The sequence below is a fragment of the Protopterus annectens genome, chromosome 3.part0 (assembly GCF_019279795.1).
Source record: "Protopterus annectens isolate FY-2018-M chromosome 3.part0, PAN1.0, whole genome shotgun sequence".
Classification (NCBI taxonomy): Eukaryota; Metazoa; Chordata; order Ceratodontiformes; family Protopteridae; genus Protopterus; species Protopterus annectens.
In genome coordinates this window covers 1,776,770,881-1,776,785,732 of record NC_056731.1, presented here as the reverse complement: position 1 = coordinate 1,776,785,732, position 14,852 = coordinate 1,776,770,881, and positions in this window count along the sequence as shown.

Genomic DNA, 14,852 nt, shown 5'->3' with positions numbered 1-14,852 from the left:
TTAGCAATAGCTAGAAAAGTGGTCACTAAAAATTGGAAGAATTCAAATACTCCCTCCATGGCTGAATTTATAAATATTGCAAAGGCTGTTTGTTATAATGAATTACATGTTGTAAAGATGAGATGTAATAATAATAATAATTCTAAGCAAAATATTTGGTTGAAAGTAGAAAGTTTACTAGAAAAATGTTAACTGAATTTGATTCTTTTCTTTATTTAAAAATATTTTTATATATGTTAAAGTGATTGAATATGGGCTATTGTAAATGGTTACTTTGTGTGAAATGTCTATGTTATGTTTCTTTATTGTACTTGATTAATATTTTAAAAATTCTAAAAAAAATAAATAAGATTTGAGAAGTAGATTTTCTCCTCAAATATTATTTTCAATGTCTTAAACATTCAAATATATCAATCATTTATACTGCTTCTCTTATTTTCATTGATGTCTGAATGTATATTATGATAAGACATACATATTTTAAATTTGCATCGATGACATTAAGGAATGTATTCAGCATTTTCATCTCTTGATTTTCATAAGTACACTAACAAAACTATTTGAATACATCTCTGTCATGGATAAAAGTAGTCTAGTAACTCTTCAGAAATTACATCTATTGATCTTCTTCAGTGCATCCCCAAAACCATATTTTCTCCTATTCTGTAGTTATGGTATGGTCCTGATAACTTGCAGTTCTCCTCCATAAGTATGCATGAATAACTCTACATATATTTGACATGCATCTGACCTTACAACTTATAATTTATGCCTTTCATTTCATTATGTTTGTTCGTACTTGTAATACTTATTGGTATAAAACCTATTTTCAGAGGACCAAATTTACATAACAAACAGGGACATGCAATCAATATAATAAATCACAAATGTAACAAGGCTCATTAAGATATACCCAATGCAGTTAAAAAATAAACATCTAAAAATGTAAGAAAATTCAATATATCCATATACTAAAGAGTTCTGCAACTTAGCCATTTTTCACAGCAGAACCAGCCAAGGAGGTTTGAAACTACTACTTCTGCTGTTGATGTAATAAACTAAATTAATTATAGCAGTGAGTCAATTCATGTAAGAGCTTAAAAGGAAACATTCCAGATTTATCTAAACTCTAGTTCTGTTAAGGCTAATCCATTAGAATTTTTATAAAATAAACAATGATTATTTATATCATTTCTATAAGTAACAATGATTACAATGCCTGCTTGTCAAAAAAGAGTTAGTGAAAAAAGGACAAGTAAAAGTTTTGGTTGAGAATAACTTCATGAATGATCATCAGAAAGTGGACTGATTTGTGCCTTCACTGCAGGGGATGGTCAGCAATCTAGAAGAAAAAATATGCCAAATGCATTCCAAAGTCTTTAAAATAAGTATGGCAGTAGAAAAAGCCATAATTAAATTCTAAAAGTTTGGAAGTGACCATTCAAATGATCTGCATAATTTTCAGACATCAAAGTTTAGTATAAAGCATGCAATGGCAGAAAATGAGGCTTCCTAGGAACTGTTTCAAAAATAGTAGAATTGAAGATAGAATATGGAGAAATAATCCAAGGTTTGCTGCCACCAAGAGAAATTGGTATTAATGTATGAGGATATAAATAAATAACTAGACTGGAGTTCCATAGCAAGAGCTATTAATTGTGAAAGTGCATGGTGTATAGGCTTCAAATATTGCTATTAGAGAACAACCAAGACCTATTCAAGTAAATAAGCAAATGTACCAGCCAGTAGGTTTGATGAGTAAAATGCAGCAGAGGGAAAAAAAGATGAAAGTTGGTGATACAGTGTGTTCATGCAAAATGACTATTCATTTTACAGAAATTAATCTCCACAATCAGAAAATGCTGTGAGTCTTAAGTTGTTATATCTAGTATGTTTTTTGAGAGCTTTTTCCTGGTAGTTGAAGACATACATGTAAGCAGAGCAAGCAGTGGAGATGATGATTAAAAACTTTAGTCAGCAGAAAACAAACAAGCACTCTAAATGGGATTAAGTTTTCCACCCTTTTACCAGTAAACAGGGCCAGGAAGAGACTATGCCATTAAAACCATCTCCAATGTTTCAAAAAATATATGAAAAACAGAGAAAAGCTCAGGAATAAAAAAGTAGGAAGAATAAGGAGAAATTAAGATTTAAACCAGATGCTGGCAATGAGAAAGAGTAAAGATCAGGAGGGAGATGGAAGATAAAGTGAACTTTTTAAGAGAGAAAAAAGGAGAACTTCAGAGTATTGATTTCCTAATACTATGGATGTGAATTTGGACTGTTGAAGCATGACAAGTAGCACAAGGAAGTTTGAATTATGCTGAATATGTTAATCATGTGACAACTAATGTATCAATCACACTTTATATTTTAGTTGCAAGAAACAAAAAATGGAAGCAAAATGTGACTGCAAGTACAGTGGTTTTCATTTCTCAAAGGGTTTTCTGACATAAATTGCATGCTATTTTTGTAAAAATATAATAAAATAAAGTATAGTAAATAAAAAATATCCAGAGTTATTATAAAGGTAACGGAGCAAACAAGCAACTTCAAAACTCTTAAAATCAGCAGATAATTTATTTATAATATCCAGTAAGTGCTTTCGCTGAAAAGCTTTATCAGACTGTTACAACAAAAGTTCATGATAAAGAATTAACTAAGGGTAAAGTGTTTCCATTACATTCTGATGTTGAACAGTTATGTCCTGTCACCACATGTGAGTCAAATCAGTTACTGATAAAACCCTAGTACATTTTGTTACAAAGGAATGTAGTAAACTTCTAAAGACAGACACAATGAGTTCAGGAAGCTTAGACAAGTTATACATACATCTTTTCAAAAGTGCATAGGAGTTTCAAATTCAGCAGAACAGCTTACTAAAGAATGTCAGAAAGACCATGCAACATTTCAGGAAATTCAACAGCAGTTGCAGGATAAAGGAAATAAATTAGCTGAACTGACAAAGACTGGGAACTTCCTGCATACACAGTTAATCTGTGCAAAAGAAATATATTTTATAATATGTTTATGTTTTGAAAATGGTTAAACCTACATGGTAGGATGGTAGGATCTGATGTCTGGACAAATCATTCTTAAATGTTTTACTTTCATTCAGTTAAAGCAAGACATCTATCAGTACTACAGTAAAGTAAGGCATATGAATGCCATTCATTAGCAAAGTCAAACGGTAAACAAAACTGTTCTAGTATATAAAATTAAATAAAAATAGATGAGTAAAAATTTAAAGTCACAAGACCTGACATGCTTGTATAAAGATATACATATACAAGACAGACATGCATGTGTGTTCTTTTCATCTAGAGTACATTTGTTTACAATGCACAAAAGCAAAAGGCAGACAACAGCAAATATAAATAAACATATGTTATAATTGCATAGTAACACCAAACAGTTAAAGTTCTGAATTTTAAAAATAAATAAAATCACAGATGGTATTAGTCAAACAGTTTTTGTAAAATTAATGGCAGGACAGTTAAATAGATAAATAAAAAATACTGAAATCCATGTAAGGTAATTGTAAAATAATGTCTATTTATGTTGTATAAATGCATAGTTATGCAAATCACAATCACATTAAAGAAAAAAATGCCAAAAGAATTAACTATAGTTTATAGAGTATAAAATGTGAGCTCAGACCTTCCTAGACTGGATGAATAGTTACAGGAAATGCTGGAAAGATAAGATAAACAACAAGACTGATTGCCAGACAAGTAGCTTGAGTTTTTCTAAAGCATCATTGTTATTAAAACATAATTGTTAAAATGTTTACAGGCAACATTATTTGGTAATTGTAATAAAAAAATTGTGCATAGATGTCACTTATCTGTTTGCAAGTAAATGTTAAAAGGACAAAAAAAAAAAAAACCTCAGTTGCATCAAGTACAGCCAGCAAATGGGCTATAGTATATATACAGTTCAAATCAATTGTGCAGGAGGGTGTAAATACCTACTAGAGGTAATATACAGTGAAAGCTTTATTTAGTAACCTAATAAAATAAATGTATAACCAAAGTGTTGGGCTGACATACGTTCTATTCTCACAGCATAGGGCAGGTAAACAGTGCTGAAGTACTACAGGGGGAGGGGTACTTTCTCAGTTTTACACTGACTGTATAAGGGGGAGGGGTACTTTCTCAGTTTTACACTGTATAAGCAGTGCTGCACAAGGGTCTGAAATAAAGCTACAGAAAAAATAAATAACAAGGGTCTGAAATAAAGCTACAGAAAAAATAAACAACAAGGGTCTGAAATAAAGCTACAGAAAAAATAAACAACAAGGGTCTGAAATAAAGCTACAGAAAAAAATAAACAACAAGGGTCTGAAATAAAGCTACAGAAAAAATAAACAACAAGGGTCTAAAATAAAGCTACAGGAAAATATATCTCATTCCTTCTTGACAATACTCTTTTATGGGGGGGGGGACAGGTATTGGTGTATTAGAAATACTGGTAAACTGGATTAAACCTGACAGGATAAGATATTTTGCAAGTTGTTAATAGCTATCATAATGGTTATTATTGTATTGTTTACAATTAAATTGTATTTACAACCTGTTAAATTGTAAAGCTATACAAGAGATGGTTTAAAAAACAAGAGATGATTTAAAATTGCTTTATTAAAGCTATACAAGAGAGAATAAAGATATGCAAAATGCATAAATGTTTCTAATAGCAAGAATGGTCACTATTTTTAACATGTTTTTGGCAAAACAATGTTGAGATATTTCTAAAGAGACATAAACATTTTCCAAGATTTTACTTAATATTAATGTTATTAAATTTGTAAGATTAGACTAAATGTACTTTATAGTCTTTGTATATACAAATGTAGAAAATTTCAGTACAAATGATAGCCTTTGTATGTACAAATGCAGAAAAATTCAGTACAAATGAAATTAATGTCTAGTAATGAATGTGTGAAAAAAAACATATTTAAAGAAAACAATGGGTCCATAGTACCTACTAGATTGAAATGCATAAATAGCAAACAGTCTGTGTAAATACATACTGTACAGGATACATCGTAATGAGTTCAAAAGTAATTTGTCAAGTTGTAATATCACTGGTTTTACCCCAGTAAAATAATTGCTTTCAAATATTTATTATCTAAGCCCAGTTCAGTACTTTACCAAGATGTTAATGGGCAGTTCAAAGACATGACCACAATGTTATGGTTAAAATGACATTGAAACTGTGTATTTTCAGTCGTGTATAAATGCTTACAGTAGCACATGGCTATTGTCTCTTATAATTAATTCAACAGTTGCAAAGAGTTAATGAAACAGTTCTAAGTCATAAATTAAATTCTGTGATTGCAAAAGAATAAATTGATCAAGTTAAACTAAAGCAGACACAGCTCATATCTGATAAAATATTTTCACAGAATGGTCTACAAAAGAAAAAGTTGTTAAATACATTCAGTTTTGGTAGTAATACTTAATATCATTGTATTAACTATGTAAAATTGCATTTTGACTTGTATCAAAAGAAGACTATAGGTTTGTTTCTTAATGTGTTTTCTATATAAAATGTTTTGAGTAAGTTTAAAAACAGAGGGAATTGTTAGATTTTATGAATATTAGTCTGAAATTAATTATGTTGTAAATATGCTGAAAGAAAAGGCTTGCTTAAATGCAGAAACAGAGTTTAGTAATATGTGATCAGCAGTCATACCAAATGACCATGGCTTGGAAAAGGAATCTGCTGCATGGACATTTTTCCCTTACACACTTAAAAACAGGATGTATGCAAGAGCAAAAATACAAAATCTGCTTTTAAAGAATGGACATTTTTCCCTTACAGACTTAAAAACAGGATGTATGCAAGAGCAAAAATGCAAAATCTGCTTTTAAAGAACACTGACATGTTTTTCTGCATATAAAAATGGACACAATATGTTTCCTAAAATAACAGGATGGACACAATATGTTTCCTAAAACAACAGGATATGTTTATGACACTGTGACAATGTGTTTTCTCAAAAATATGTTTTTCTGCATGGAAAACAGGATATGCTTATCAGCATTGGCACAAGAACAGATGTTTTTATACACAGATCCAAATAGAATGCAGAACAATGTGTTTCCTCAAAAATATGTTTTTTGCATGAACAACAGGACACTGTTACAGGATATTCGCACTGTCAGAAAAGCTGGTCTCTTACAAGACATTGTTAAACAAGGAAGCTTAGTATTGTTTCTACAGGATAAGCAATTCTCCAAAATAGAATACCAAGAGGACTAAAACTATATATAAAGAGCTGTATAAATCCAGTTATGTTAGAGGTATGGTAGGGACTCATTTGTTCTAAGGTAAATGTTATATCTCTCACATCATCTGTACTATATGAGAAGTAAAGTTGGAACAGTACTTTAAACTGCAACGTGGTTCCATTTGGTTTATTATAAAAAGTTATTGGTTATTGCTCTCTAAAGTTGATGCTGCAAAGTATATTCTCTCATCAGTGTATATTCTGCACGTTTCTGTATGCAACATATTGTGAATGCAAATATAACCAGACTTTGAATTTTAGCAGAATCCAGCCAGCAAGACTGAGTGTCTTAAGAACACTTCAAATCCATCCCACAGCAAGTAAGCTCCAGCAAGCAGCACCAAGCAGTAAGCAGCTCCATGTAATTTTTTCAAATATTATTTCAGATTCTGATAAAAAGATGATTTTAAAGTCATCTGGAAATATTTCAGCATCTTTAACCTAGAAGACATTTTCTTGGAAATGTTTACATAAAGCTTTTATTACCCCACACAAAATTGAAGTTATGTATAGGAAACAAAATATTAAGTGCAGGAAATGTATTTCTAGTTTAAAAGCAGATTGGCAGTATATGAATTTTGATGGTGAGGTATTAAAGCCTTTATGGGATAATATTAATATATTTATTCAAGCAATATGGTCTGAGAATTTTAAGTTAGCTAAATCTTCAGCAATTTGTAATGCTGCAATTCCTCAGGTTATCCCTAAATCACAATATCATCTTATCTGGAATATTTTAGCAATAGCTAGAAAAGTGGTCACTAAAAATTGAAAGAATTCAAATACTCCCTCCATGGCTGAATTTATAAATATTGCAAAGGCTGTTTGTTATAATGAATTACATGTTGTAAAGATGAGATGTAATAATAATAATAATTCTAAGCAAAATATTTGGTTGAAAGTAGAAAGTTTACTAGAAAAATGTTAACTGAATTTGATTCTTTTCTTTATTTAAAAATATTTTTATATATGTTAAAGTGATTGAGTATGGGCTATTGTAAATGGTTACTTTGTGTGAAATGTCTATGTTATGTTTCTTTATTGTACTTGATTAATATTTTAAAAATTCTAAAAAAAAAATAAATAAGATTTGAGAAGTAGATTTTCTCCTAAAATATTATTTTCAATGTCTTAAACATTCAAATATATCAATCATTTATACTGTTTCTCTTATTTTCATTGATGTTTGAATGTATATTATGATAAGACATACATATTTTAAATTTGCATTGATGACATTAAGGAATGTATTCAGCATTTTCATCTCTTGATTTTCATAAGTACACTAACAAAACTATTTAAATACATCTCTGTCATGGATAAAAGTAGTCTAGTAACTCTTCAGAAATTACATCTATAGATCTTCTTCAGTGCATCCCCAAAACCATATTTTCTCCTATTCTGTAGTTATGGTATGGTCCTGATAACTTGCAGTTCTCCTCCATATGTATGCATGAATAACTCTACATATATTTGACATGTATCTGACCTTACAACTTATAATTTATGCCTTTCATTTCATTATGTTTGTTTGTACTTGTAATACTTATTGGTATAAAACCTATTTTCAGATGACCAAATTTACATAACAAACAGGGACATGCAATCAATATAATAAATCACAAATGTGACAAGGCTCATAAAGATATACCCAATGCAGTTAAAAAATAAACATCTAAAAATGTAAGAAAATTCAATATATCCATATACTAAAGAGTTCTGCAACTTAGCCATTTTGCACAGCAGAACCAGCCAAGGAGGTTTGAAACTACTACTTCTGCTGTTGATGTAATAAACTAAATTAATTATAGCAGTGAGTCAATTCATGTAAGAGCTTAAAAGGAAACATTCCAGATTTATCTAAACTCTAGTTCTGTTAAGGCTAATCCATTAGAATTTTTATAAAATAAGCAATGATTATTTATATCATTTCTATAAGTAACAATGATTGCAATGCCTGCTTGTCAAAAAAGAGTTAGTGAAAAAAGGACAAGTAAAAGTTTTGGTTGAGAATAACTTCATGAATGATCATCAGAAAGTGGACTGATTTGTGCCTTCACTGCAGGGGATGGTCAGCAATCTAGAAGAAAAAAATATGCCAAATGCATTCCAAAGTCTTTAAAATAAGTATGGCAGTAGAAGAAGCCATAATTAAATTCTAAAAGTTTGGAAGTGACCATTTAAATTATCTGCATAATTTTCAGACATCAAAGTTTAGTATAAAGCATGCAATGGCAGAAAATGAGGCTTCCTAGGAACTGTTTCAAAAATAGTAGAATTGAAGATAGAATATGGAGAAATAATCCAAGGTTTGCTGTCACCAAGAGAAATTGGTATTAATGCATGAGGATATAAATAAATAACTAGACTGGAGTTCCATAGCAAGAGCTATTAATTGTGAAAGTGCATGGTGTATAGGCTTCAAATATTGCTATTAGAGAACAACTAAGACCTATTCAAGTAAATAAGCAAATGTACCAGCCAGTAGGTTTGCCTGAGTAAAATGCGGCAGAGGGAAAAAAAGATGAAAGTTGGTGATACAGTGTGTTCATGCAAAATGACTATTCATTGTACAGAAATTAATCTCCACAATCAGAAAATGCTGTGAGTCTTAAGTTGTTATATCTAGTAAGTTTTTTGAGAGCTTTTTCCTGGTAGTTGAAGACATACATGTAAGCAGAGCAAGCAGTGGAGATGATGATTAAAAACTTTAGTCAGCAGAAAACAAACAAGCACTCTGAATGGGATTAAGTTTTCCACCCTTTTACCAGTAAACAGGGCCAGGAAGAGACTATGCCATTAAAACCATCTCCAATGTTTCAAAAAATATATGAAAAACAGAGAAAAGCCCAGGAATAAAAAAGAAGAATAAGGAGAAATTAAGATTTAAACCATATGCTGGCAATGAGAAAGAGTAAAGATCAGGAGGGAGATGGAAGATAAAGTGAACTTTTTAAGAGAGAAAAAAGGAGAACTTCAGAGTATTGATTTCCTTATACTATGGATGTGAATTTGGACTGTTGAAGCATGACAAGTAGCAGAAGGAAGTTTGAATTATGCTGAATGTGTTAATCATGTGACAACTAATGTATCAATCACACTTTATATTTTAGTTGCAAGAAACAAAAAAATGAAAGCAAAATGTGACTGCAAGTACAGTGGTTTTCATTTCTCAAAGGGTTTTCTGACATAAATTGCATGCTATTTTTGTAAAAATATAATAAAATAAAGTATAGTAAATAAAAAATATCCAGAGTTATTATAAAGGTAACGGAGCAAACAAGCAACTTCAAAACTCTTAAAATCAGCAGATAATTTATTTATAATATCCAGTAAGTGCTTTCGCTGAAAAGCTTTATCAGACTGTTACAACAAAAAGTGCGGTTTGGCAGTTTGATTTGCCTACAACAGATGACGAAAATGTTAATGCGACTGGAGACTCTGAGCGTTTACAACAAGCAATGGACTCTTTGGGAAGAGACTTCTTAAAACTGAAAAGGTTCCAAGCACAGAGACAGCATTTTCAGTACTGCTTGGATAAACATATTGTACCTCGTGGGCTACGAGTTTTTAAGATGCCCACTCAAGGAACACAATATCCAGACTTGCTTGCACAATGGCAGCAAATCAATCTTAAGGTAAGCAATAAATATATGCAATTACTTATGGACTACTTTCATCCTGAAGAAGAGAAATTAGTCAAATCTATTAAGCAACAACAAGAGGCAATTTTCAAAGACTATCCAGAAATGATTGTTAACTTGTCATTTGAGAGTCTACTTGATGGAATAGCTGCATTTGAGCACAAGCTACTACAACAAAAGAGAATAAAAATATTAAGGGACACAAATGACTTCAAATTAGGCCATGTCTTTATGTGGCCTAGATATGTTCAGAGTACACAATCTGTAAGTCGTCAGAATACTATTGCTAATGACATTGCAAGTGAAACTGTCAGACCGCATAAAAGTATAGTAAATATGCAAGATATTAGTGCTGCTAATATAATTGATACTTCTGCAAATTATGTCTCTGTTCAAAATTGTGCCACTACTGATAATAATGTTTTAATTGTACATAGTGAACATGGCCATCCAAATAGATGTGAGGATAATGCTTTAGCAATACCAGAGGTTGTTTCTGTTTTAGATAATATTGCTATTTCAAAAGTCTCTGAGCCACAAGGATCCTCTGAGCAGCGGGCTTTGAATTTATATCCTAATGTAATAGTTAATAACAATGTTAATCAAACCCATCTATCTGAACCTGTGGTCAGACCCAAAATTTACCCTACTCAATCAAATAAATCCAATATTCCCCTAGTGGAAACCATTTATTTTCCCTTACCTGTTCGAATAGAAAAAGAGGGGAGACCTTCAATCTATGAGTATGGGCCGACAGAAATGGAAACATTCAGGCGAATACAATCAGACTTTGAAAAAGATGTGGGGGAATGTCGCAACTCATTAATTATGAATATTTCTAACTATATACTTACTTCTGAAGAAGAAAATGTGTTGTTAAAAGGTCTAAATTTTATTCCTACAAGTAAAAGTAGAGTGACTGATACCATTATGGACTTGAAGATATTTTGTCGAAACATTATGCTGTGATCACTGTGTGGTAATAGTAATTATGAAGATGAAGAGATGCATACATCTTCTACTTTTTCATTTAAAAGACAGACTACTTTTACACCCATTCATCATCCTTTGGTGGATGCTTATTTGAAACTAACAGAAGATGAACTATTTAAATACTATGATAATGCAGGCACCAACAAGTATTGTGATGTTCACAAGAGGTTTAATCTGAGTTATAAGGAAAACTTAGCATTGAAACAGCTACAGAAAAACAATTCAGTCATCATAAAACCAGCTGATAAAGGTGGTTTAATTGTAATAATGGACTCCTCACTTTATTTGAAGTCCATGTTGAATTTATTAAACAATACTAATTTTTATGTTAAAATCACAGCAGAACAGGTACACTTAATAATTAGATCCTTATACCATGCATTAATGGATGTATATGAAGGTGGCTTGGTGACCAAGGAAACTTTTGAATATCTTTGTGTTTAAAATCCACTTATTCCTCAGATACAAGGACTCCCAAAGATACATAAAATCTCTATAGATCCACCCATGAGACCCATAGTAGCTGGTGGAGGGTGGGCTACAGAGCCTTTGTCAGTATTTGTAGAGAAACATCTTAGACCTGTTATTGACTCAAAAGTTTTTGTCTTGAGAGATTCCAAACTGTTTTTGATTGATTTGTATGAATGTGTCAGAAATGTCTCAGATTTAGAAAATGTTCTTTTTGTAACGTTTGATGTACAATCACTCTTTACAATAATACCAAATGAATTGAGAGTACAATATGTGCATGATTATTTGACAGAACATAGTGAACTTTCCCCCACTCAGATAGATCTGTTAACTTATTTTCTTGAACTGATTCTTGAGAACAATGTTTTTACTTTCAACAATGAATTGTATATACAGCGACATGGGGTTGCCATGGGAACCCCATGCACAAATAGCTACGCAAATATGTTCCTAGCACATTGGGAAGGAACAATACTTAGTAAGATGGAAGAATATAGTACTCATATTTTGTTTTATCTTCATTTTGTCGATGATCTTTTTGTCCTATGGAAAGGTAGTGTAGATGAACTTCTAAGGTTCTATGATAAACTCAATAACTTGCTTGAATGTTTAAAATTCACTATTAATTGGTCTTACACTAGGATAGAATATTTGGATTTATATGTAGAGAAACCTGACAATGGTTTGATTGATACTGGAGTACATTGTAAATCATGTTACAGAAATTCTTTACTTCTAAGATCCAGTATGCATCCTGAACATATTTTTAGAAACTTAATTAAAGGCCAAGGAGTTAGGGCATCAAGATTGAATGTATTGGACAGTTATTTTTCTGATGAACTAGACAGTTTAAGCCATAGACTTTTGTCTAGAGGATACACTAAACATGAAATTAAGAAAAATTTGGCAGAAATTCCCATGTTACGTGGAAATATAGCAACACCATATTTTGGGCCTCAGAATATTATAACTTCTTGCTCACAAACAAGTAAATCCACCACATTAAAAGTTCCTTTGTTTTATACTATGGACAATAAAGAGCTCATTGAAATTTTTAGAAAGCATTGGTCCATACATTTAGTGGATGATGATATTAAAGAAATTGTAGGTGACAGACCTGGTTTTACATATAAAAACAGAAAAAATCTCAAGAGGTTATTATGTTACAAACAATTTAATCACCCTACAAGTGACCTGGCAGGCTCAATGCGACCGTGTGCCGCATGCAATTTCTGTTCTTATAATGATACATCACACATATTTTATCCCCCTCTTTTGGAAAGGAACTTTATTTTTAACATAGAAGCAACATGTAAAAGCTCTAATTTAGTGTATCTGGCAGTATGCCAAATCTGCCAATCATTTTATGTTGGAAAAATAAATAGGGTGCTTAGAGACAGAATTCGAGAGCATATTTATCACATCAGAAAAAAGTCCATTCATAATACCTTAGCCAAACATGTTTCCAGTTTAGACCCAGAACATTGTTTTTTATTCAGGCTAATAGAATTAATTCAACCCACTATAAGAGAAGGGGATATTATGAATCAGACTGAATATAAAGAGAATAATTGGATCATTACACTCAGGGCAGACAGGGGACATGAATTGAAAGAAAGGGCTAGTATTAAGCCCTTACTCAGGAAACGTAGAATAATGAAATAATTATTAACAATTATAAAAGCATTCACTATTAAAGTATTTATCATTATTTATTAATGGTTTAATTCTTTATATTTTTTATATATTATATTGGCTGAATACTACTTGTTATAAAGCTTTTTAATTATTTTTTATGGCTTCTATTGTGTATATATGCACTTATATGGGAAAGTTGAGTTGTACCTTTAAGAACTGATTCCCTAATTTACACATTATTGTCATTGGTCCTGATGTTTTTGAATTTATACATAAGAGATTTTTTAAACCTTTTATTGTAACAGTCTGATGAAGCTTTTCAGCAAAAGCGCTTACTGGATATTATAAATAAATTATCTGCTGATTTTAAGAGTTTTGAAGTTGCTTGTTTGCTCCGTTACCTTTATAATAACTCTGGATATTTTTTATTTTTTCTTGTGGCACGGAGCATTTGTCCTGTGGGTGTGTTGCGTTGTTGCATTGATAAAGTATAGTAAATATTGTAATAGTCCTGCATCAAGGGGGGTGTTTTAGTGTTTATTACACAAACTGAGAAATGTGGGCCAGAAATGAATTAGTCAAATGCATATCAAGCCAAGAGTTGCATTATATGTTGCATAGGAAAAATGCAAAAGTGCTGTGTGAAATGAAACAATGCGTGGTACTGCAGCTTCTGGTGAAATGAGAGTATTGCTATGAATAAAATAGCCGAAATGAAAACTATCAATATATTAATAGCAGTTTATGTAAATATCGAGGCAAACGCTACTGCATGTATATTTAACAATGGAGACTGGTGTTCTAAACTAAATAGTTTACAACTGAGAGTAAGTTAAGAAACAGTGATGTGTGGTAAGCTTAGAAGGCATCTGCAACCAAATGCACTTGAAATAAGGTAGACATCAATCAAAAGTTGACTAGACTGTTAGCTCTAAATGATCTTTTCAGTGGCTCCTTGAGTGAGATTACAATTTAAGTTGAAATGGGCAATGTTACAAATTTTACTGAGAAGGGAAAATTAAGCTTACAAAGAATTCTAAGCATATGCATTTTCACAATAACTGCAATATGAGAATGCACTGAACATAATTATAAGATTTTTTTCTTAGAGCTAAAAAGAAAAATATTTCATTAAAAGTATGCAGGTGGTTTCGTTGATGAGAAGGGAATTAACATTAGCTTTAGACTAATCACAGTTGAAACCATGCACTGTATCTTCAATAACCTCATTTTTGGGGCAGGTAATGCCTGCATTGGCTGTCATGGAATTTGAGCATTAGCCTCAGCTGGAAAGGTTTATTTTTTTCTTTTTCTTTTAAGTTGCATATAGTTCTGTGTGAATTGTCTGCATTAGTATTTGAAAAAAAAAGTAAAAATGAACTTTAAAAGGGATGAAATAAGAAGTTGTTAATATATAGAAGTTTTACCAGATGACTGCAACTAATTTTATATAAGGCAATAGCTGGAATATTATGTGCAAATGTCATGCATTATTAGAAATAGCAATGTTTACTTTTTAGAATGGCTGTACTGTCAATATTAACATGGAATGTAAATGAACTTACCAAGCCAGACGAAAATTGAAGGGCAAAAACCCACATTAAAACAAGGGGTGCAAATAATGTGTTCCCTTGATTGAAAGTATTGCCACTCATCAAATAACCGTATCAAACTTTGCCTCTATACGGATCAGGATATAAATGCAGGGTAACAAAGGAAAGGAGAGATACTGACACTTTCCTACATAATTATTTTAAAAAAGCAGAATTTAATGCGTAGGGGAATAGTTAAAAATTTACTATTAAGGCATT